This window comes from Chaetodon trifascialis, chromosome 13 (assembly GCF_039877785.1).
Source record: "Chaetodon trifascialis isolate fChaTrf1 chromosome 13, fChaTrf1.hap1, whole genome shotgun sequence".
NCBI lineage: Eukaryota > Metazoa > Chordata > Actinopteri > Chaetodontiformes > Chaetodontidae > Chaetodon > Chaetodon trifascialis.
This window is the reverse complement of record NC_092068.1, coordinates 16,121,099-16,145,854: the sequence shown is the minus strand read 5'-3', so window position 1 is coordinate 16,145,854 and position 24,756 is coordinate 16,121,099. Positions and strand designations below refer to the sequence as shown.

Here is a 24,756-nt window from a genome sequence, read left to right as displayed (position 1 = left end):
CATGAGGGAGTTTGCTATACTGCCCCATTTACTCTACCTCCTAACCCTGCCGGAAAGCCAATGAACCAGTGAACAACTGCACCACCTATCACACTGCCGCTGCCGTGCCTGTGTGCTGCAGCAGTCCTGCATATCCCCCCACGCGACCCCACCCCCCACTGCACAGGAACAATGTCCTTCCTAAAGGTTATCAGCAGCCTGGCTCTTGGTCAGCCCTCATCCTGAGTCCATTACACACACACACACACACACACACACACACACACACACACACACACACACACACACACACACACACACACACACACACACACACACACACACACACACACACACACACACACACACACACAGGGGCGAGATTCACTGCCTCAGTACACCTCTCTTAGTTTCTCCTCACTGCTTCGCTGCACCCTTTACAGGCTGATACAAATCCAGTGTAGGCCCAGAACACACACATACACACACACACACACACACACACACACACACACACACACACACACACACACATAAATACACATGCACAGGTTTTGGGATTAGCATTCAAGCACATTTTTTCTTTTCTCTGGATCTGCACTTCAGCTCGATTGGTGTAAGTTTCATTATGATAATTGTGATATTAGTCTGCATATTACGCAACCATGACTTCAAAGCTCTCCTGTTCCTTTCTTAACCCATGCAAGCAGCCATCAGTGCCAAATTTGTCCTCCTAATAACCTGTAAGACAAATAGCATTCCCATCAACCTGAGCCAGTCTTTGAGTTTGGTGCAAATGAAAGCAAATGTTGCTTATTTCTCGCATGCTAACCGACAGCACCATAGCGGTGAACCAGGTCAATACGACATGCTAATGCATGTTAGCATTGTCACTGTGAGCATGTCAGCTAGCTGATGTTAGCATTTAGTTATACATCAATAAACAGCCTCACAGAGCATCTTCTCTTTGAAAAGACAACAAATTAGGCTGACGTACCACGTTCAACATGCTCTAAATGCATTTTCACATTTAAAATATATGCCAGTATCTTCAAATTTTGCTTTTTTTTCTCCACCTAACTCTTTTTTTCAAGAATTTCTGTTAAATATGAAACAAAAACTCTCTTTCCTTTACATGATCACTGACGGAAAAACCATTCTAGTCCTTATCTTTAGGTCTCCTGGCAAAGACAGTCCCGCCGGACGACACACCGCTCTCTTTTCTCTCCCATTGTTTCACCGCTTACAACCTCTACCACTGGTGCAAACAAGCTTCCTCTTCTTCAGGCTGCCCTCGTGGACATTTTCCAAGAGGTGCAGTATATCTTGGCACTCAGACTCAGAGAAACTGTGGCCAGTGGGACGACATGCAACCCAAGCAACGAAAAGAGCAACGTCAGCCACAGAGGTGAGCTGTTTTAGTGCATCCTTGTCTGTCTACACTTTGGGTTCAGTTTATTTTAATGCATTTAAAACACATTTTAAAAAATTAGCAAAAATTTTCTTCTCCAGAGAAAATCTAAACTATCTCCTTTTGATATTTAGGAAACAATACATGTGGACAGAATGGGCCCCCCCATATATCTTAACACCTGCTCCTTCATTTAATCCATGAGAAGAAGGGAACAAACTGTGGGAAGAGGGGGTTGATTTTGGACTGGGGCCAAAAAGGAGAGGACAGGGCGGAGGAGAAAGCCATAAATACACAGGGAGGCGAGCAGGTGTCGCAGACAAATGTGATTTACAGGGTCTACGTTCCGTACAGTGCTGACAGGTAAGCCTATTAGGTTGATATTACCCAGCTATAACACGCACGAATGGACCCCCCTTAAAAATGTGTGTGCAGCCAGTGTGTAAAGGTTATGGGTTTAAGAGAAAGATTATAAAACCACATAGTTAAGTTGGCCATACGTTAAGTTCTGAAAATTCAATTATTATATTAAAGCAGATTTTCACTTGGTTTTACTCCCCCCAGCACAAGATGACATCATTTAGCAACCAAACAAGAGAGCTATGTTTGGCTCGCTTTAAGGTTAGTAAAAAACAACAACAACAACAACAACAACAACAACAACGTGGTTTTAAGGCAGCAGAGGTTAGACTGGATTACACTGGGAGAGCAATGCTGAGGAAACGCTTTTACTCTGAAATGACATCAGCTTTCAAAGCCAGAGCGCGCGAGAGAGGAGCTAAGTGGTGAGATGGCAGTGCCTTTCTGCATATTGGAAACTGCTGGGGAGCAATCACCGAAGAATGCAAACGCTTATGAGAAACTAAACGCACTAGAACATCGAGCGGGGATCTGCAATCGAGTTTCACTTGTAATACCGCGCAGAGAGACGCAGGACGGCGAGAAAATTGCTACCACTTGAGCGGCGCACTACAGATGGTGTTGAGAGCAACACTGCACAAAGCAATGTGTTCCTTCATAATGTGGTGAATATCGCAGTGAAAAGCTGAGTGCTGCGTACGAGCTTCTGCAGACTATTTCACCCCCCCGACATCCCGCCCCTGTCAGAAGTGTGAACTCTTTCATCCCGGATATAAGAGGCTGCGGTAAAATCCTCAAAGAAACTAATCGTGTTAAATGAGGTTTGTGTCTGTATCTATGACTTCTGAGTGCTTGTGTGTGCGTGTGTGTGTGTGTGTGTGTGTGTGCGGGCTGTCGGGGGTTATAGGTGCCTGTGAGAGACAAAAATTCCTGTCGCCTTTGAATCTAAACTCTCCAGTCGAGCCGCTCGTCTCCCTGCTCCTGGTATTACTCTCTTAACTCTTCGATCCTCGTAATCGTATCTGATGATGTGGCTGCTCATTGACTGAGGTAAACCCAATTTTCTGCGCAAAGTCTTTAAAGTGACTCAAATGCGGGAGATGACAAAGCCAAAGTTTGCCTGTTAAAAGCCCTTAACACCGCCACGTTTACTTTAGCTTCCTGGGGGGAATCCTGGTCTCAAGCGGCTGCTCAGACTCACTCACGTACATGCAACCACACACACGTCTTATCATCCAAGGCCGAGGAAGCAGGAGAGCTATAAAAGCCGACCTCATCTCCTTAAAACAGGCAGGGCTGTCCCTGGGCGTCTTAACACAACTCATCAACTGTTAAACCAGAGAGAGAGGCAGAGCAGTAAAAATCAATGCCCCCCAACACGGCAAACAGCAGTCAATGATGTTAGGTGGAAGAGGAAAGAGCGAGCATTCGCGGCAGCATCTCGAGAGGTAAGGAGGGGCGGGCGAGCGAGCGGGCGGGCGGGCGGGCGGGCGGGAAGGGAGGGAAGGAAGGAGAAAGTCCACGTTAAGCTAAATGCAGCGGGCTAATATATGTAATTGATTACCTCTATGCAAATAGAAGAACTCTGAAAAACGGAGAATGCAATTTAAAGCAGCAGAGTCTCTGCAATCGATTGGCGCTGTGAGTGAGAGAAGCCATTTCCCTCCAGCCAAGATAAAACACTTTACTCGGAGCTGTCAGATACTTATCAGGAGGAAATTAGCAGAGGAATACCATTTTCCTCAAAACAAACAGGTCAAGTGTTTCTCCTCCTCCTGGAGTGGTCTCTCCCGCTCCTTCACTCTCACCCACTCTGATATCATCATCTGTTATTTCCTCCCGTTTAAATGCCAACGGAGAGGAGAACCGGGCCTGCGTTTCACTCCAACAGATCATTTGTGATTTAAGAGAAAATAAAAAGCAAACGTGCAGGCAGGAGCAGGTTGCCGTTTGAAATGGAGAAGATGAGGTCTCCGGTTCGCCTCGGCCCCCAGGAGCAAAACCCGGAGCCTGCCAGCCCCCGCACGTACGCGGTGACGCAAGTCCATCCCGAATCTCCAACCAGATCTCACCAAAACAATATTTGTATTTTTTTTTTCTGCCTGCAGTCTGTGTTCCTGGGTGAAAAGCAGGGAGGGAGGGGGGGAAAGAAAGAAAACACACATAACAGAGCGCAAATAGATGTGTGGAAGGCAGCAGCCCACACAAGACTGCCTCGTCGGAGAGAGAAGAGGGCAGCTCGGCGTCAACATCAACACCGGTGCTGCAGTCATCGCTCAGCAGGTAATTATGATAACAACGTGTTCCCTAGGCAGCTTCTCTCTGATTTAGTTTCCGAGCACTTACCCTTCCTAAAATCTCCTCCCGATAACATCTGATATGATTACAAAGTCAAGATCCTTTTCAAGGAGTGCCTCTAATTTGGTGTATAGTAACTCTCCCTCTTGTGACTACTCAACGATGCTTCTCATCTTATTGTGTGTGCTTAGTTAAGACGCAGCGCCGTTCGGATTTTCAAAACATTTTGGAAAACGCCATGACATAAATGAACCTCACCTACCAACGCCATCTGTTACTGAGCGCTCCGCCGCCTGCTATTACCCTCAATTGTAAACACGGCCTCACCGACACAGGGGAAATACATCACTTCATTGTGCCTGTTATCATCCAGCTCTAACGGTGGGAGTTTGGCCCTGGATGGAGCCAGCGGAGTTGACCCTCTGATTACCTCTGCGATGCGGCATTTTCCTCGGCTGTCATCGCAGCCGACCCCTTAAACAGCCAGCGCTGCTCCGCAACAGGCCGTTGCCAGGCTGTTGACATACTGAAGACATTTAAGATAATCCCGGAGATGTCTCTGTGTTTTCCAAGATTACATCTTCAAAGGGGAAACGCGGCCGGCAGCCTCTACTTGAAAGGGAGGGAGATGCAGAGGGCTCTTGTTCTGAAGGAGGGGGTGGAATAGCTCAAGAATGCAATCATGGTTTTGGAGTGGAAGGAGGCCTGTCCTGGCTAGCTAAGCTGGCAGGAGGGTGAGAGGATAGGAGGTAGGGAGGGGAGGGGGGCGGGAGGTGGTGGGAGGGGAATGAGACCTCAGAGAGAAAACACACCTGTTGGATGGGACAAAACAGAGAGAGGTGAAGAAAAGACTCTCACCTGTGTGACCTGACAAAGGCTGTAAATCACACACTTCATTTATGGCCCTGCCCTGCCTTTTACTGTGTTTGGTATGCTGACATGCTGAGGTGAAACGGTCAGGTTTAGAGGGCAGAACACACAAAGTACACGACGGCGCACGGACCTGGCTGAGCGATATGAGCCTACGATGTCACAACACACTCCTTCTTCCCCACTGTTTCATTCACACAAGGTTAGCTTTTGTGTAAGTGCTAATAAGTAAACAGCTGTATAACTTCCTCTGTGGCTCTGGAGGAGCCCGAAAAGTCTGAAAAATAACTCTGATGACATCATCAGGGTTATCTTTGTTTGAGCTCGAAGATGACAAGTTGATAGCAGGGAGTAACAAACTGGGGTTTGGAGCCTGAAAGCTGTTGGACTTAAGACAGATGGGGGGGAGGCTAATGAAAGATGTTGCTGGGCTGCATTGTGGGAAATGTAGGCCTTCAGCTTCAGCCGCATCGATTCTGATCATTCTTTTTTTTCAATCTGTGTCTTGCAAGACTTTTACTTTGTACAAGTACAACAACGCACTCCAATGCCCCTTTATTATGATTCTAGTGTTTGTCAGTGCTCATGTCAAACTTTTACAAAACAATATAAAATGTATGCTAATGTGGACAGAAGTGACTCTCAGGTCAACTCACATTACTGTGGACTTAATCTTAGAGTCATCTTTTGGATCAAAATGTGACAAAGTGTGGTGTTTGCAAAGTAAAGTGAAGTTACAGTTATTAATCCCTGGGGGAAGATTTGTCCGCTGCATGTGACCCATCCTGACTATTTAGGACTTAGGGAACTTCCTGGTCCCTGGGCACTGTACTGTGGGAGCTGCAGCTCCAGTGATCATGACTTAACTCATGCGCAGCCTCCTGACAGTGTGCTTTTCAGATATGCTGCGTGACATCTGCACGGAGCTTTGAGCTCCTGCGCGGCCGTTTAACATCTCGCCGATTCAGACAAAAATTGGGAGATGCTAAATGATATGTGTCACGCACAAATGGCTTCGGGAAGTATTAAATAAAAGCAAGAAATTATGACTCATATCTGTAACAAATGTCAGCAGTGACGTCCTCTGTGGCTGTGAGCGCCGCTTCATGACTCATGGGAGTGTTGGCTAACGCGGTTCTGACGGACATAAAGGCCGCTGCATAGCCGCTGAACGGCACTGTGTTAACATTTGTACTAATTATAGGACAGGAGGAGTATTTTGACACAGAACACGGGGGAGAACTTGTGAAGAACACTGAAGCAATAATAGCAGTTTCTACTACAGCAAGTCGCAGGCGAAAACTCAGCCTTCACGGCCGCTTTCTGCTCATTCCTCCCTCTCAGCTGGCTTGGTGACATCATGAGTGAGTCAGCGACCAGAGCTGGGATCAAAAAGCACAGAGTGAGGTCTGTCTATTATCAGCTGCACACACTGTACGCCATGAGAAGGCGCAAAACACCCAGACAAAGAGGCCCACAAGTCACACAGCCGCCACAGGGCTATTTTTGAGCCGTCGACGAAGGAGAGACAGAAGAAAACAAATACGGCGTCAGCAGGAGGCTGGGCCCGAGTAGATGAATCAGTTCAATCATAACCGAGTCTCACAGAGAGGAACTTATTTTAGAACGGGCACCAATAAACAGCGATGGACGTGTGGACAGACAACGCAGCAGCAGCAGCAGCAGCAGCAGCAGCAGCAGCAGCAGCAGCGTAAGGTATGGCGTGGCTCCTCTGAGCGAGCTCTGCGGTGGGCCCCTCCTCCGTCCCTCCAGCCTCACTGGCCACGGTTGAAAAATTAATGCAGCAAACTGACAACACTTAGGGCCTCCCTCCTTCTCTCTGTCTCCCTCACCCCTCCCCATGTACCAAACAGGATCAATTACCAAAGCAGGGCTCCACTCAGTAGCGCTAAAGAAACAAGAGGCACTCTCCATCACAGCTGTGTGTGTGTGTGTGTGTGTGTGTGTGTGTGTGTGTGTGTGTGTGTGTGTGTGTGTGTGGTTCAGGCAGGCTTATGATGAGCAGAAAGAGGAGGAGGAGGTGGTAATAGTCTGTTTGCTTCTCTCTAATGACAGCAGCAGAGTGGATTAGTGAGCCTCCTAACCCATCAGCATCACTCCTCCCAGTAAGTGACAGAGCATGTAAATAACCGGTTGTGGCCACTAGCAGGAGGGAAGAAGAGGAGGGAGACGGGGGACGCTAATAAACCGAGAAAGTCTACACGTGCGTTAAACGCAAGCGTTTTCGCCTGCGCGCCTTCATTTGTATGCAGGTGGGGATTTTCGAGGAGTTCCATTTCTACAACATCGGCCAAGTTATTCAAACGCAGCACATGTGACTGGAGAGGATAACATAAAGAAAGGCATCAGCAGAAATGGCAGCAGGCAGTAATCCCCTGGCCAGGCCACTTGTGTTTGCCACAGCGCTGTCAGTGGCAGCACCCATACAGGCCTTATCAGCGGCAGCCATAGGGCTCCTCTAATAACCCCGCTGATGCTCCGCGGTGCAAGGACAGACAGGGAAAGGGACAACCAGACAGACAGGGGCGGACGGGTTTCACTTCCCTCTTAAAGAAAAAGCCTGAGCGCCAGGTATCAGCCTGTCGCTGCGTGCGTGTGTGTGCACAGACTCTGAGTGCATTTACTCATTTCCCTCACTTTGCAGCGTGCAACGCTCTGACAGCTTCATACATGCTGTCACTTTCATCTAAATGGACTCCAGCGTTGACCACCCCATCTATTAACCCCACCCTTCACACACGCACATTTTGCATTTATGACAGCGTTGTCTAAACTCACGCCGGCGCTGCAGCCCCACTAGGAGCGTATCTGACTCCGGCATCATTATCGCCATTCGAAAGGTCAAGCACAGTGCTTCCAGCCTCTTCTTTGTGATTTATGCCTTTTGTGCTATTACCTCTGTTCACATTAATCTCCATCTGTAAATCTAATCACACCGCCTCGCCGTCGCAGCTCCTGGTGCTCTCAGGACAGAAGCCGTGGCCGACGGGGAAACAGCTTCTGTAAACACAACGCTGTTGACACAAGATGGGCAGCGCGCGGAGCCTCGCTGCCGATCGGGGTGCGGATAAGAGCAGCCGTCACATTATTTGTTGTTACATTTCATTTACTGTCACCGTCCATCTCTATCTTTACATCCTTTCATCTTGATACACTTCACATCTCTGGGAGCATTTCTTTTTTTTTCACCTCATCTCAAGAGGTTACTGAGAGGAACAAAACGATGCAGACGCAGTGCTGTAGGACTCCATTTGTAGTCAATGAATAACTTCAATATTGAGACCAGTAAACGAGGGTGTCACTTGTGATCACGCCAAAAAAAAAAAAAAAAAGCCTCGTCAAATAGAAGCGCTGCCGGGCGTGCCCTGCCCTTATGTGAGCCAATAATCATTAGCTTCAGAGAGGCCAATTGAAGGATCGTGAAAACATCTACCCTCGCGTGGCTTGAAGCAGCCTCGGAGCACTTTGAGCAGAGCGGCCGGACGCGTCTGCCACATGCGGCGTAAAGACTTCCTCAGGTCTCCTGTGTGGAAGCGCGGCCCTTCTCGCTGGGAGAATTCCCTCTGCAAGGGCTGATGGGAACCGCGGCGATGACACAGAGAAGCCCGCAGGCCTGTCAGCTCAGTCTGCATGCAGCTCGAATCGGCACTCAGCTCCGGAGAACTTCTCTACTGCCGCGCTGACACGCACTCATACACCGGCTGACACGGATCTCCAGCATCACTTCAAATATCCACTCACTCCCTCAACATCATACTCGACATGTGGCGTGTGTGACATTCTCAGCATAAACGCAGGCTGAATCATTCAGGCTATTAAGTGAGACACTGCGCGGCACACGACTGTCTCAAACTAAACCCCCGATACGTTGGAGAGCGGCGATGTTTTAGCATAAAACCAGCTGGACCCGAGGCTGCAGGGGAGATGCACTTCCTGAGCTGCGTCAAAATGTTTATCTGAACTTACATCTAAACTTGGGCAAGTCACTCCAGCTCTAGACATATTTTCATTTAATTAATAAAACATAAACCTGTGAAAATATCAATGAGAATTTCATAAATGAGGTCTTAAAAGTGTAGAAATCCTTTGATGAGAGCAGATAACAGCAGCAGACATGATTGTTACAATCCGCTGCGAGCATCACCTTTAAAACGTGCAACATACAGGATGAGGAGACTGTTAGGAGATCAATACGAAGCCCTAATTCCTTTGACAGATGTTATCAACTCAAGATTTCAGGATGGTGACTGATATTTTATGTGCCACCAAAATGCAAGGAGAGAGTTTTTAATAATTGATGGTGCTGGAGCAGGGAGATTTTTAACCGCTCTCCTCCTGTTATCAATCATTAATGGAGTTTCCATCAAAAACACTTCAACCCCTCAAGTATCAAATCTCTCTTGAAGGTGGAGGGCCCGCATTCAAACATCCCACTTAATCAAAGGGCACACAATGCGCTCCCCCTTCCGCTCATTTTCGCTCGTGCAAATTAGGATAATAACAGCACAAATTGCAAAATTGTCCACAGCGCAAGTGCAAAAGTGGGCGTTTTAGCTGAGGTCTTCTTCTGAGTGATGAGGGTTAATGAGAAAATTCTAAATGTTTAAATCACAAGGGAGGGAAACAGCCCGCCAACCAGCTTTTTCACTTTCTTTCTCGCTTTGCTGCATATGTGCCGGGCTGTTTAAAGCTCGACGTGCCCGTCTATCCGGCTCGCTCTGCTCTGTAAAGCTGCAAGGTCTGCCTGGTCAAAGTCATACAGGACACGATGTGCATCAGCGGCGCTCACAAAGAGCCGTAACACTGCTGCAACCCTTTAAAACAACCACAGGGTTACACACGGCGCTGTGTGCGCACACACTGACAGCACGCACGACGCGGGCAGCGAAAGTTTACTGCTTTGAAGTGACTTTGAGGGATCAGCCGAGATCCTTCCATCTTAAAGTCCACCACCCAGCTGGGGTTGCAACATCTTTCTATCGCTGCAGCATCTTCTCCAGCAATCCCGCAGCTTCTGATGCCACATATGCACACTAGACCACATGAGCGCCGCAGCTAAGTGATAGCAGAGATGATCGAGCATTCCTAATTACTCATCAAGATGGTTTTGACGGCGTTCTGTGTGCCAGTGATCAGTGTCATGGCGCAGCGCCAGCAGCGACTCGGTTCTGTTTGATTTGTAGCTGCAGCTGAGTAGCGGGTGGTACACCGGGAGAGCTGCAGTGACACTCTCTTTCACTTCCTCTCTCCCTTTCTCCTTCTGTCACTCCCCTCCCCTCCTTCCCCCATTCTCTCGCTACCACACACACACACACACACACACACTTGCACTGTCCTGTTTCACTGGGCCGACCTTGCCTGTCATCAGTATAAAACACCTTTTCCAGGCTGCTGCATAACAGGCGCCCAGAGAGGACACTAAGAGCATTCTGATGGAGAAACTTCTAGCCTGAAGAGTGCAGGTGCAAAAGTGAGCAGGATGCATCAGGACAGGTTCAGAGCAGGGACAGAGACATGCTTACATATAGTGGTGAAATATATCAACGGACAGAGAAATCACCCACAAGGACTTTAATATTCCTGTCATTTATTTAGCAGCACTAAGAGTCTGCAGCCATGCTGTGAGGCTGTCCTGTAGCTAAATGCTAACATCAACATGCTCGCAATGACAATGATAGACAAGCAATATTTACCATCTTTCCCACTTAAGTTTACGGTGTTAGCATGCCAACATTTGCTAGTTAGCACACAACACAAAGCACAGCTGTTTTTTGGGTCATAAACCAAAGAGTCATTAACCGAATGATGATGAGGAAAAGTTCAAAGGATCACCACAGTGATTACAATTAATCCTGAAAGAGACTTGTGTACAAACTTTCTTGGCAAACCATCCAATAGAGGATCACCTGAGTCAGTCGGTTACATCCTCTTGGGATCATGAATGTCGTTTTAAGGCTTCTCAAATATGAGAATTTGCTTCTTTTTTTTAAAGTGTGGAAACCAGAAGATCTTTCAGTTTGGGGTCAAAACACTTTGGACCCTGGAAAACTGTGATGTGCTTTTTTCATCCATCAATAAACCAATCATAAAGAATGCAATTGCCAGTCACAGCCCTATTCAATAATAATAAAAAAGGAACCTGTAAAAGAAGAAAAGTATATGTGGATCATGTGCAGTCACTGATGTAATGAGACACATCAGGACAAATGTGACAAAACAAGACACATCAAGGTGAATGGGTGTTATTGAGCACAAACATGAACCTATTAAAGAGTGATTTATACAGTGTGAGCATACTGTGAGCCTTGGCTACGGCACTGTAAGTGAGCAGAATTAATGCACTGAGCCAGCCAGCTAATATTTACTTAGCAAATGTTATCTGAAATTTGCAGTGTAGCTAGTATATTTTAATGTCTTTAAAGTGTACCTTGGCCCTGAGCATGTCGGGTCCTGTGAGCCGTTCTAATCTTAAACCGGTGCAGCAGCGCTACTGACGGCCTGGTCTGTTACAGTGGTCTGGCATATTAAATCGTACTATAAACTCTTTGTAATCACCGTATGTAAACAGTTATTTTCAATCTTACTGTTATCTGCACTTGAAAACACATTGACATTCGGATCATTGAGCAATCATGGGCTTGGGGTCCTGCCAAATAAGTGTCACAGGTCAATTATCTGTCTAAAGATAAGAGCAGAGCCTGCCATTTATCTAATCTGGGCCCGATTTCCATCTCAGGGATTTATACTAAGTAAACAAGATGTTTCGATACTCATTTTGAAAGAGGACAGGCATCATAAAGGGGACTAATCTGCTCGTCACACATGCTAGCTTTTTACTTTGTGGCTCTGCTGACTCACATGAGATGCGCTGAATCAAAGCAGCTGCAGATTCAGTGACTCAGGAGCTTTGTAAAGATGACTATTCTCGAGGCTTTGAGTTCATCAAATGGGTCTACTGCGTTATCTTAAAGGACCATACCGGTGGTTTTGTGGCAAGGTCCCAGACCTCTCAATCATTGCCCACATCTCGGATCTCACGTCTTTTTTTTTTTTTTTTAGTGATTCAAAAAGTGTTGTGCTCGTTGACAGCTGAAAACAACAGAGCCAGTCAGAGCTTTGTATTACGAATGGAGATCTCATCTTCCTGTGCCAGAGCCAGAAATACAGCGAGGGGGAAATGGTCACAGGAATGGCAGCCAGTGGAAATATGATTGATGTAGCTGCGCTTAAATTAAAACTGCACTTCTATACATTAAGTTGACTGCTGCCATTAACTGCTAACCACCACGGTGTCAACATGAGGTGGATGAGATGCACACATCACTCACTGCTGATTGGCTCGGAAAAACACAGCCCAGAAACAGCTAACATCATGCAGAATAATGAAGTGGAAACAAAATGACAATTCAGGCTCGCGGTTTTGCACGTTGAGCCCAAAGATAATTTTTAAAAGCACATGATAAGTGTACAGAGGTTTCCTTTCAGGTTTCTGTTCCCTGCCTTTCAGACAGCCTTTGGTGCAACTTGAAACTTCAACTTCCATCATGACAATCCATCACAGAGTCTTGTAACCTTCGTGCTTTGTTTTTATTTTTTATCAAAGTTCCTCTGCAATTGTGCGGTATTTTAGTTGCAAACGGGGACCATTGTCAAAACCCTCCAACATCTGAGCATGCTGAAAAGCATCACACTGACAAGGTGCGTTGTCAGAAAATCAAATCCGACCGGCGAGCGAGCAGACGCGGACGTGAAAGGGAGCGTGTGGATTTAGCTGTTTCTCGCTTTACAAACGGCAGCTCTCAAATCTCAGATGTTGTGGCGTCTTCAAATGCACCAGCAGGAGGAGTTTGTTGTCTCTGCTGTCAACTGCATCGCTCTGCTCAGACAACATAACTTAAGGGCAACTAAATAGTGTATGCATTGTGATGGATTAGCAATCTCGATCAAGCCGCTGCACGTTAAAGTACACGAGAAGCTGCACTGAGCATTTAGACGCTTCATTCATAATGCTGACACTCCAATTCGATATCAACACTTGAACGCAGCGCAGCTTTTTTCTTTTTGCATGTCTGTTCATTCCATTTAAACCTGGTATTTCTGCACAGTTGGTGATAAAGACTATTATTATTAGTATTATTCTATTTGAAGAATTTGAAAAAGTGACATTGGGTATGCGCGGCACGCTGGCGCAGCAGGTAGTGTGCGTGCCTCACAGCAAGAAGGTCACCAATTCGATCCCCAGGTCGGGCGGCCTTTCTGTTTGAAGTTTGCATGTTCTTCCCGTGCATGCGTAGGTTCTCTCCAGGCACTCCGGCTTCCTCCCACAGACCAAAAACATGCTCTTTAGGTTAACTGGTGAGGTGTGAGTGTAAGCGTGAATGGTTGTTTGTTTGTTTGTATATGTTGCCCTGCAATCGACTGGCGACCGGTTCAGGGTGTACCTCGCCTCTTGCCCTTGACAGCTGGGATAGGCTCCAACTCCCCCGCAACCCCGAAAAGGGATAGTCGGGTATAAACAATGGATGGATGGATGGACATTGGGTACAGATGATTTGTATCTAATGGGCTACAACATGCAAAAACACCATTATAGTCCCTCAATAGTTCCTATTTTCCCATGAGCATCTGCGCTGAGCATTTAGCAGCCTTGTCACTTGGCATGAACTCACCTGTTCTGAGGAAAAAGCTACACCAATAAATGTCAAAACACCGAGCGGGATCAATACACATCCATTAATCTCTCAAAAGGTATGCGAGGTATCAAACTTGGCAGACACTGTGTACGTCAATCCACAGTTGCACTCTCTCTAACGCAACCGAACAGCCGCAATTAACACCCTTTTATTCATTCTGTCATTGGTTTTGTCATTAATGGCGCTGCCCCAGGCACGGAGATCCAGTTTAACTGTCAAAATCCTCCTTTCAGATCAGCTGCACATCATCGCAGCTGACAAACAGCGTGATAAAACCGACATTTCGCCCTGCTCTCTGCACCTGGGAGTCGAAGAAAGGGCTTCATCGGGAAGATGTGGGCCGCTGCCAGCCTAGTTTGACTTAGTGCTAGAACAGTCCAAATGACAGACGCTCCGCACACAGACAACAAACAGCTTAATACCCTGGCGTGTGCGCTGCTGTGTGCTATGTGAATTTTAATGAGAGGGAGAGGAACGCAGAGAGCAAAACGCAGATAGGGCTTTCAGATTGTCTCCCACGGTGTCTGGACTGGCGACTGCTACTCTTCATGACCCCAATGCTTCGAGCCACAGATCGGATCAGGGACACTGTGCGACAGATGTCTGCCCTGGCGTTCTGTTCCAGGCATGAGTGCTGCTGGCACACACACCAAAGGAGAGGAGGAGGAGGGGACGAGGGGGCAAAAGGGAGAGAAACGGGGTGAGCGCAGAGGAGAAGATGGATGGCACGATAAAGGAAGGGAGAGGAAAGAAAACAAAGGGGAGAACAGGAAGGAGGAGGGAGCCCGCCCTCGGAAATCAGACGTCACACCACAGAGGCTTCATCGGCGGGACGAGATCTACTCTGTCATGTTTCTGTCAGACAGCTAGTCAGAAAGTGACACCGCAAGTTCAGACATACCTCAAGCTGTGACTCTCACCCCGACTGACCCGGGGGAGGAGCAGGAGACCTCACGCGCACTGCATCGCCATCAGTGCTCGTTTTTTTAAAAGTCAGCGCAGCGCAGGCGGGGAGGCTCTCACAAGCTGAATAATGAACTTGTGCAGACGCGAGCCTTGTGTCTGAATCTACAGCCCAAAAGCTGATAAAACTAAAGAAGAGGAGCGTTCAGAAGGCACTGATGCCTCATGACCTCCACACGATGACTCTTCCACTGTACTTTGGGCTTTGAGGAGCAACACGCAAAAAAAGGAGATGAGAGGAGAGAAGAGGGGAGCTAATTATAGCCTCACAGCAGGATGGCCAGAAACAAACTTGATTATCATCATCGTCAAGACGGCACAAAGGAAACCTGCTGCCTCCCCCCTTCCACCACAATCCAATAGAGAGGCTTTTAGCCTTTGTAATGATTTACAAAGTGACAAGTCAAACAGATTTACTGTGACAGCCTGAAAGGGACCAGCATGAACACTATTACCGCTCACGTGACCAGACCTCCTAGCCCTTCTCCTGTTCCCCTTTCCTCCTCCACCTCCGCTCTCCCCTCCTGCCCGTTCCAGGGTACAGTGAAGAATGAGGCTGGCTCAATGGGGGCAGGCAACAAGCCTATTCAATTCCCCTTCCTCGCTCAACACGAGCCCCCTTCAAACGAGAGGGAAAAGCTCAGCTTCGTGGACGTTAGTTACTTAAAGCGACAGAGCCCCCCAGATAAGGATTTGGTCACGGAAAACTTGTGGCACGGACTAAATGGAGATACCTTTGTACAATTTTAACACCATTACCCAAGGTTTATCAGAATTAATGAGCCATGAATGTGAAGTGAAATGCTCAGCTTACAGGAGTGGCAGACAACACTTGCGCAGCAGCCTTGGCCCTTCCAGTGGCCATGAAACACTGTTAAAAACACTTATTAACCTGCAAATGAGGCTCATTAAAAATGGAAGACATTAGACAATCGTTGCACCACGCTTTTTTTTATTATTGCTATCACTTTCTGAATAAAGGACGTGCTCTTTCTGCTTGTATTTTCCATCCATATTCAGTGGAAGGTATCTTTTGTGGCCTGAGTGACAGGATCCACATTTGACTTTCAATCCGTAGCCCTGGAATATGGAGTAAATTTATGTTTGAGTAGCATCAGTCCCTCCAGGCCCAAGACACTTTGCCTGGTGCAGTCATCGTTTTCGTTTTCCCCCCCTCCCCTCTCTTTTTTTCTGCAAGGTGAAAAACACCTTGTCTGTTCCAAGCTTTGAAAACAGAGCCACCCCTAAAACCATCAGAGCTGGCGGCAGAGAGATGTGTGCGGAGAATTCTCAAGGAGCAGAGACCCTCGGGCTACGCAGATTCAGTTTCCCCCTTTCTGGCTTGCAAAAACAAAGGAATTCCAGAGAAAATCAGGGCAGGACCTCACCCCAAGCCAACACTGCTGCCGCTACCCCCACCTCCCACTCTCTCGCTCTCACGCACACATTTCATGGCAACGTGCGCACACACAAACGCGCAGCACGGCAAAGGTGATTTTGTGCAACCATCAATGAGACACACCTCCTCTCTTGTTATACAACCATGTTGATTTGATATCCGGGGAGACATGACAAGGAGAGGACGTGCATGTGCGTGTGTGCGTGCATGCGTCCGTGTGTGTGTGTGTGTGTGTGTGTGTGTGTGTGTGTGTGTGTGTGTGTGTAAGTTTGCTGTTTGGCCCCATTTCACATTTCAGCCATGTCCGTCTGCTGTTGTTGTTGACCATCGCTAACCAGCACAGCCTTTGACATCATTATTCAGACTGTGGCCACACTTATTAGCAGGATATTAAGTAATAGCCTCAAGATGTTGTGGGTCGGGCCCACTCCTCCTCCTCCTCCTCCTCCTCCTCTCCCCCCCGAATCCTCCAAATATATGACTCAGACATGAAACGTGTGATGTCCTCACGTGTATCTTTAACAATGTCAACACATGCCATTCAGCTTCCACTCGGCTCCCACTGGGCGGCCAAGGAAAGGTTACGGGATGGCTGTGAAAGCAATATGGCTGAAGTGTAGTAACTGTGTTAGCTGCTGCTAATGTATGTAATCTGAAGTAATGGGTAGTTGTCAGGACAGAAGCAGGCACAGAGGAGCTCTTAACAAGTTTCATTACTTCTTTCGACTGGATATATTACTTTAGAATTGACTAAATAACGAAATGTGAATAAAGAAACTTAAAAAGAAAAAGGCTTTTTATACACGATCAGTTACAAATAACCGTAACCATGAGGCTGTGCTTGAAGCTAAATGCTAATGTCAGCATGCTAATAAGCTCCCAAAGTCAATGCTGATCTTGACAAGGTATATATACACACACACACACACACACACATATATACACACACCACCTCTACCACCTCAGGTCAGCATGTTAACAGGCTAACATTTGCTAATTAGCAAGACACATAAAGTGCAGCCGAGGCTGATGGGAATGTCGTTAGTTTTGCAGGAATATGGTCAAAAACTTGAGTGTTGGATAAATCAAAATCTGGATCAGATGGTGGCTCGTCACCAAATTATCCTGAGGGGGGCTCCAACGTGTGCAGCAAGTTTCATGGCAATCCATGGCAGCACTGGAGGAAAAGCCAGAGGATCACGAAAGTCGTTAAGATTCGTCATCTGGGAGCCACGAATGCCTGTACGCTGTTTCAATCCGCTCAGTAGCTGCTGACATATTTTCAGCCCGGACCAAAGTGATTCAGCATGATTCAACGAAAAATGTGGAAGCGAGTTTGAAATGTTTTCTGTCCAGACCATCCCTCTTCTTGTCACCAAGGCATTTAACAGCGTTGTTTGGAGCTGCAGAAATAAATGGAGCATCAGATCTGGATCTGATGAAATCCGCAGCCTCTCGCTCACCCTGTGAGTGGTCATTTCTGCAAAATGTTTACTGCAACAGGCAAGAGATTGGCAAAAAAAACTTGCAGCAAAAACATATTCAAATTGAAAAATTGTTTTTTGCAAATACCTTTCCAGTGTTTCCTGTTGATTACAAATACTTAAAAAGTTCAATTTCAAGTGCTTAAAATCAAAAAACTCCTTTTTGTGTTTTCTCTCGCAGTCGATATTTGTGAATACTAACCCAGCAGCCTTTAAAATCATAAAACACAGGGACCCTCGCTGTTTTGTCAATAATGTTTGCCAGATAATTAAAGAGCCCTGGGAGACAATGATAAACATTGTTTAGAGGCTGATCCCTGGCAAGCGCCAAGCAGTGTATCATTGCTGTCTCCGGAATACACACGATTAGCCTGGTCTCATTACTGATATGATAAACGATGCTTTCCACCGCCGCTTTGGTTTGCTGCGAGGACGCACTTGTAACTGGGGGAGATCGGAAAAAAAGCGGTAAAACACGCCGGCCCTAAAACAGACCAGGGATAAACGAGAAAGATGGTTTATCTGCAGTGAGATTGCAGATAATGTTTGTGAAAGTCAGGTCTGAAGCCAGTTATAGTACTTCCACACATATAAATTGTTGAGACCACTGTTTAATAAAGTGGACTTCTTTATTTGTTTCACTCCTCTTCACAGCCGTGCCCCCCCCCCCCCGCCCTCGCTCTCCCTCTCTGTGAAGTTAACGCTGTGGCTCTCCCCCGGCCCACCAGCCCGTCTCTCTTTACAGTTGGTGTATCCACACAGAGGTTTAAAATATGCCCCTTTATCTGAGCCGCCCAGGCGGGAAAATGAAAGGGTTGTCAGTCCTTAGAACCCTGGGAAAGCGCCTGGCTCCAACCGCCAGTGTCAAAACCAAGGGGAGGGCACCAAGTGGGCAAACGCACTGCACACAGTAATAGACTTTTTCTGTCACTGAGCAGTGTCAAAAAGCGGCGAGAAAACAGTCTTAGTGGGGCAGTGGAGCTCAAGATTACATGCCAATATGATTTGAGGGGCTCTCCATAACTTCCACGACCGGCTTCATTAACAGACCAAAAGCAAGTGAAAAATCACCATCTTGTGTACAGCCTTCCCCGCCGTCTGCAAAAACACTTATTTGCATGCAATGATGCACCTCTGCAAAGAAAAATGAAAGCTCCACGTCTACACTTCAGCCTTTGCACTCCATGCATGTGTAAGAATTAGTGCTCCGTGAGAGCAGAGCGCACGCCTCCCTCTCCCCCACATAACTGACATAGCAGGTGAAGAATAAACGCTGTCCCTTTCTTTGCATTAGCAAATCCCACTTAATTTACTTTGTCGGAAAACAAGGAAGTATGTATCCCCGGAGGCCATGTTGGAGACAATTCGACCGCCTTCAGAGAATCTCTGCCATCACTCTCCATCTCCCACGCAACCTGCACCAGAAAATCAACATCACCGTGCACTCTGAGAGACAACAGTGCCGACTAGACAAGAGACTGTTTATAGCACAAATGATATTATAAACACAGCTTGTGGCGTATTATGTTTAGAAAAAGATTCATTACAGGCTAGAAGCTAGCAAGATTTTCAGCATGCTGCGCAGACGGTATGGAAAATTAATTCACGTAATCTGCAATCCTCTTCAAAATGCATTGCTGTTGTTTCGAAACATGACAGCTTTTGACTTATTGACTCGACCCAGCGGGCGCAGTTCTCCGCTGGACAGGTTAGTCTAATACCTGGCAGGAACTCAAGCGCCGGGCAGGCTTGCAGGAGAGCGAGCCCGAGCGCGGTCCTGAGTGGCTGTCTGGCAAATGAACCCATGTGGGACACTGTGTAAGGTGTGAAGACCTCTTGGAGGAGGCTGCAGTCTGCGCTGGCTTGCAGGCATGCTCCGGTATCAGGAGAGACAAGGCAAACACAGCAGATCAGTGCTGAAACCGTAAACCCACTGACCCAGCATGAAGAGGGAGAGGGGACTAATTAGTGACTGTACTTACAACTCAAAAGGAGGGAGAGACAGAGAGAGAGGAGGAGAAAGGAGGGAGGGGGAGAGAGCGCACACACACAGAGCATGCAGTTGGAGGATGAGGACAATGAGTTTGTTTAGCTTAAACAGGATTTACAAGCCAAACAGACACACGCCAACGCCACTCACTCAGACACATACTATCTCTTTTCCTCTCTCTCTCTCTCTCTCTCTCTCTCTCTCTCTCTCTCTCTCCACCTCACCAGCACAGACACACAGCTGAGACACACTCTGTGAGGATTTCATCAGCTGTAAAAAAAAAAAAAAAAAAAATAGTGAGGGTAATTGCTTGCGATGGTGAGAAGTCTTGAGTGCAGGCAGCAGCGGTGGGCGAATGGATGGATGGATAGAGGGAACATTTTGTTCCTCCTGTGCAGGCTCCGACTCTCATATTGTTCCTGGTGAGGCCGGGTGTCATTTATGATTCAAGGGCCCCAGCCTCTCGATGGATGGGAACAGGACATGGCCATTGTGACGTCCCCTGCGCTCGTTTCTCAAAGAACATCAAATCAAACATGCATGAGGCGGTGACAGGGGCGGGTCGGCAACTTTCTCTCCACACTCTCTCCTCCCGCTCTGCACTCTGCTTCACTCTCTTGTCTCGGGAAAAAAAAGCACTTAAAAGACTGCGTCTCCCTGATGTTGGGAGAGTTCAAGGTTGAAGAGACGGCTCTTCAGAAACAGGAGTTAAGTTGATGTTTTGCCTGTATTATACCATTTAAACAGATACTTGTCCAAAACACAACAGGCAAAGACAGAGTTTACGCTGGTTTAAGGTGGAAAACTTGCCTGAGGCACTGTGAGACAATATACCATTTCCAAAATCCTTATTTATTCAGGGAAGAGGTTTGCTGAGTGCGCAAACGTTCCTTCACAGCACCGCCCTGTTTCACACACCTGAAAGCAGCCGAGCGCAGCTACAGTTTTCTGTGGTTGGTCTCCAAACAATGCTGCTGGCTGCTACTTAGGGCTAAATTAACCTGACACGCCAGCTGGTTTGTTACACAGAACCATCTGGGAAGTCGTCTTTGGAAATGGTTGAGAAAAGGGCCGGCACATTCAAAAAATACTTGGCAGTTGATTGGATGAACCATCTGTCTATCGCCGTCTATCACGATGCTAACTTCAACCATTCAGATCAACGAACCATGTGACGGCGAACGTCTTTTCTGTCGAGGAAAGCCCCCTTTGCCGCTCTTCTTTCAGTGAAGACATACCCTCCACTGATGCTACAGCAGCATCTACTTGACCTCTTCGGGAACCGCCATGTTTGGCCACAAGCACATGATTTTGTGAATCGCGCTGCCTCGCAAAGGGTTAATGCAAAGGACTGAGCATCATTCACAATGATTCCTCTGACTTTCCCAGCCGAGGGGATTAAACCAACCATGTTTCAGCCACAAGCCCAACCACAGTGCACGGTTTTCAGCTTGAAGGACAGTGGTGACAGGCATGTGGCATTGAGGTCGTCTTATCCCCGTGCCTCATGTTGGTCCACTTTTGGCTCTCTACACAAGACTGATGTCATCGCAGTCAGTCAGCAGGATGAGCTTCATCTGCTGGGTGCTTCATTTTCCCTTTATTAGTTACACTGCATTTACCAGGTTGAGGGGAGCTTAACTGCAGACTTATGGGTAGAATTACAACAACGTTTAGGAAGTAGTTAAGTGTCTGAAATGAGGGCACAACCTCAGCTCAAACTTGAACACTTCAAGTTGTAACTCCCTCTAAGCCCTTATTCTGAAAATTAGACTTTAAAATGCTCTTAGGCAACACAAGTTTTTCCTTATTAAAAAGACCAAAATAGGCACATTCAAAAACAAAGGTTCAGTCGAGATGAAGAGCGCTGCCAAGTTGAACCACAAGTGAGACAGAAAGAGGGAGAGAGAGAGACAGAAACAAAGGCTGACTTCTGCTCGGGACACGAGTGGGTGGGTTTGGGCTGATGGCGAGACACCAGACTACAAGAATCCATGTCAAGTGAACAGGCAGCGAGTATTTCACAGCACTCCTCAACCCAACACAAACGGTTAGATGAAATGTCAGGCTGTCAAAACATTGATTAGCATTCGGCAGGTTTTAAGCACTTAGCAGTCTGCAGCTGTGCCAACACGCAGTAAACAGCAGCAAAGACTGTGCAACTTGGTAAATTGCTGAGTAACAAAAAGCTAATTACTGCGAAACAAGTAATTAGTTGTTTTTTGCGTGTATACTTTGCTGCTTCACAGAAGTGCAAGGATAGTGTGGTGCGTTCGCGGCCTCGCTGCTTTCCGGGAATAATCACACTGAGTGTTTGGAGAATAGCTGCAGGTGTTTGAAAGTGACCCTTGGATCTGTGATATAACTTGTTGCAGCCTGGTCTATTAAAAATGATTAAAAAATAATGTGGATTGGCTAATACTTAGGCTAGACGAGAGTAATCTCTCCGTTCTGTCTCCTTGTTTGGTTTTAGGGAACAAACATATTGTTGCGTATAAACATACGTCTTCTTCCTCAAGCTGCAACTTGTAGCGCTGCCAGTGCATGTGTTGCCTTTCTGTCTCTCGGCTAAAGATTTCACTATTTTCCCGGCATCGTCTCCTCCACATTATGGCGTGGAGGGCCAGACAATCCAGTCTCAGTGAGCACGCTTGCATTTGCTCCCTCTTAAACAGCCTTACGAACCCAAATTTGATTTCAAAGTGAGTCTACTGGAGCCTTTAGCCTGTTTACTGAATCAGACACTCTTCTGTCTTGTCTCACAGCCTGTCTGGCTGGCTGGCTGTCTGGCTGGCTGGCTGGCTGGTTGCAGAGAGGCCCCATGAGGGACAACAGAAGGAAAGAAAACTCACACACGCACACACAAACTTCCAAGTTTCAAACAGTTGCAGATGGCTTTAATTCCTCGCCCTCTTTCTTTCACAATTTATCAGGTAACCTGCTCTGAGCGAGCGTGCCTTCTTTTCATGCTTTGCTGAGATGACTTAACGCTGCTTCGGTTCATCAGAGGGAGGGAAAAAAAAAAAAAAAGTCAAACGGCACTAATTAATGTGGTGCGGCTGACAAGGGTTGCTGCTGAAACAATTTCATTACATCACCAATTTAAATTAAAAGAGGAAGGAGACACTGGAGGGTGCACCCATCCAAAATCTGTTTACACACTCTCCTCGACCGACATACAGGGAGTGGACACAATAACAAGAACACCTGCAATCCAATGCGATACTCCTGCAATAAACACTGCCTGTGGTAAACCTGTCATGTTTAAATGTAGTTTTGACTGAGTGAGGCAGATTAGGAAACAGGGCTTGTAGGTGTTTGAAGGATAGCTGATTGACACTTGTTATCTTACCTACACAGTCAGGCAGATACGTTGATTATATATCAGGTATTATTGAACATTTTTGGCAAACCAAAACTCCACAACTCTATAAACAATAGCTGCTCCAAATTACGCTCCCTTTAACTTGCTAACGAGGGTTTTTTCACCCCCTCCCAAAGTTTCGCTGTCCTGTAGCAGGGTGCACGGTAATGAAAGAGCGCCAGTCTCCTCCTCCTCTTCCTCCTCCTGTTGGGAGCCCCCTCTCTGCTGCGCTCTGCCCCGGCTGGCCTCACATCCAGATGGGAGGAATTTTTACGGGGAGGGTCCACCAGACTTGAGGCAGAAGGCTGCGCTGAGTCAAGCCCGCTCGACCACACTGCTGCAGGAGGGCTGATGCATGAATGTGTAGACTAATTTGTAAAGAAATGTTAAGGGTGTGTGTGCAATGAGGGTTTCAGTGTGTGTACACCAATGGAGAGCGAGGACACTTGACATTAGTCAAACCTGAGCATTGTCTAATAGAAAGATTGCATGTGAAAGTAAATGATCTCTCAGCCCACTAGAGTCCCATTAAGGGCCCCTGAGGGTGCCAGTGACCTCACATTGGGAGCCAGTGATCTTTGAGTGATCCATGTGAGGATCCAATCAACACAATCAGTGTTATTATCAGCGCATCAGGGTGGGAAATGTGACTGGAGCTGCATCACACGGCGTTGTTTAACAGAACACATCAGGGAAACATATGGACATTCCTGCTAATTGCATTACAACAGGTAGCCGATAAAAGCCTCGAAGGGAGTCAACAAGCACTGTTAGCTAAGTGACATACATTCTCAGTTTAGCATCAACCGAGCCATCAGCTGATCGACCGAGACGAGACATTCACCCACACACACACACACACACACACACACACAGTCACACACACGTAGACCTGCAATCACGGAGTTACTTGCACATTCCTATCCAGCGTCTTCACAAAACGCATGCATCGAAATAACCCTGCAGACACACTGACTTTGGCTATTTCGCTCCAGCGCAACTCGTCCACACAAGGCAGAGACATGGGACACACAGCACACACGAGCCGGGATATTACGCCGCGTGAACCCGCTCCTTCGCCGCTCACACAACCGGAATCTGCCCCCCTTCCTGGACGAGTTTATCAGCGGCTGTTAAAGGTTTCCAGGAGGTCACCCTATTGTTAGCAGGTAGTATCTGTCCAGCGGGAGGCAAACCCCATCTTGAGCAACCCACACACACGTTCAAACCCCTTTTTTTTGTTGCTCTGCAACAAAAAAAATAACCAGGCGCGAAACTTACTTTCGGCGAGGACCTCAGCGGCAAATCCGCGGACTGTTTCTCCAAACCTCGTGTTTACGGTGCTCCCCTCGCTCGCGCTCTCCACTTCACAAAGACGACGCGAGAGCCCCGGAGACGCTGTGAGTGACTGACTGAATCAACTACCGTAGAGCACGGCAAGTTGAAGTGTCAGATTACACTGGCTATTCAGTTATCAGAGAGAGCCGTGCTCGGCGGTCGCAGCGAAAACGCGACCTAGATTCCCGCGGAAGGACACAGGGTGTAAAGGTGTAACTACACGCTAATAGGCCGCTAACAGCGCATTTCACACTGGAGCGGAGTGCAGCTCACAGCTCCGGCTATTGTCTGCGTCTGGATCATTACAGCGCTGCTGCTTCACCACTGCCCTGTGAAATAAAACCAGCAGCTATTAGCTCAGTCAACAATAGCTCATTTTATTATTGACAGTTTTTAGATATTAGATAAAAAATAAAGTCAAATCAACTAAACCCTTTGTAGAAATATATGCTTAGAATATATGTTACATTAATAACAACAACAATACTACCACTGCAACTAATATAATAATAATTATGATAATAAGATTATAGGCTGCAAAAGTGATTATTTTCATTATGTTAATTATCATGACTATAATGTTTAT

General features: G+C 47.1%; 1 protein-coding gene across 3 annotated transcripts in view; it reads right to left on the bottom strand.

The window, feature by feature from the left end:
• Positions 1 to 24,283, bottom strand: part of zmiz1a (zinc finger, MIZ-type containing 1a) — a 99,450-nt gene extending 75,167 nt beyond the window's left edge. For all 3 annotated transcript variants that reach the window (XM_070977552.1, XM_070977555.1, XM_070977553.1), the window contains exon 1: positions 24,114 to 24,283. The gene's annotated coding sequence lies outside the window, so the exon portion shown is untranslated. The remainder of the gene's footprint in view (positions 1 to 24,113) is intronic.
• Between the last annotated feature and the right edge of the window lie 473 nt (positions 24,284 to 24,756).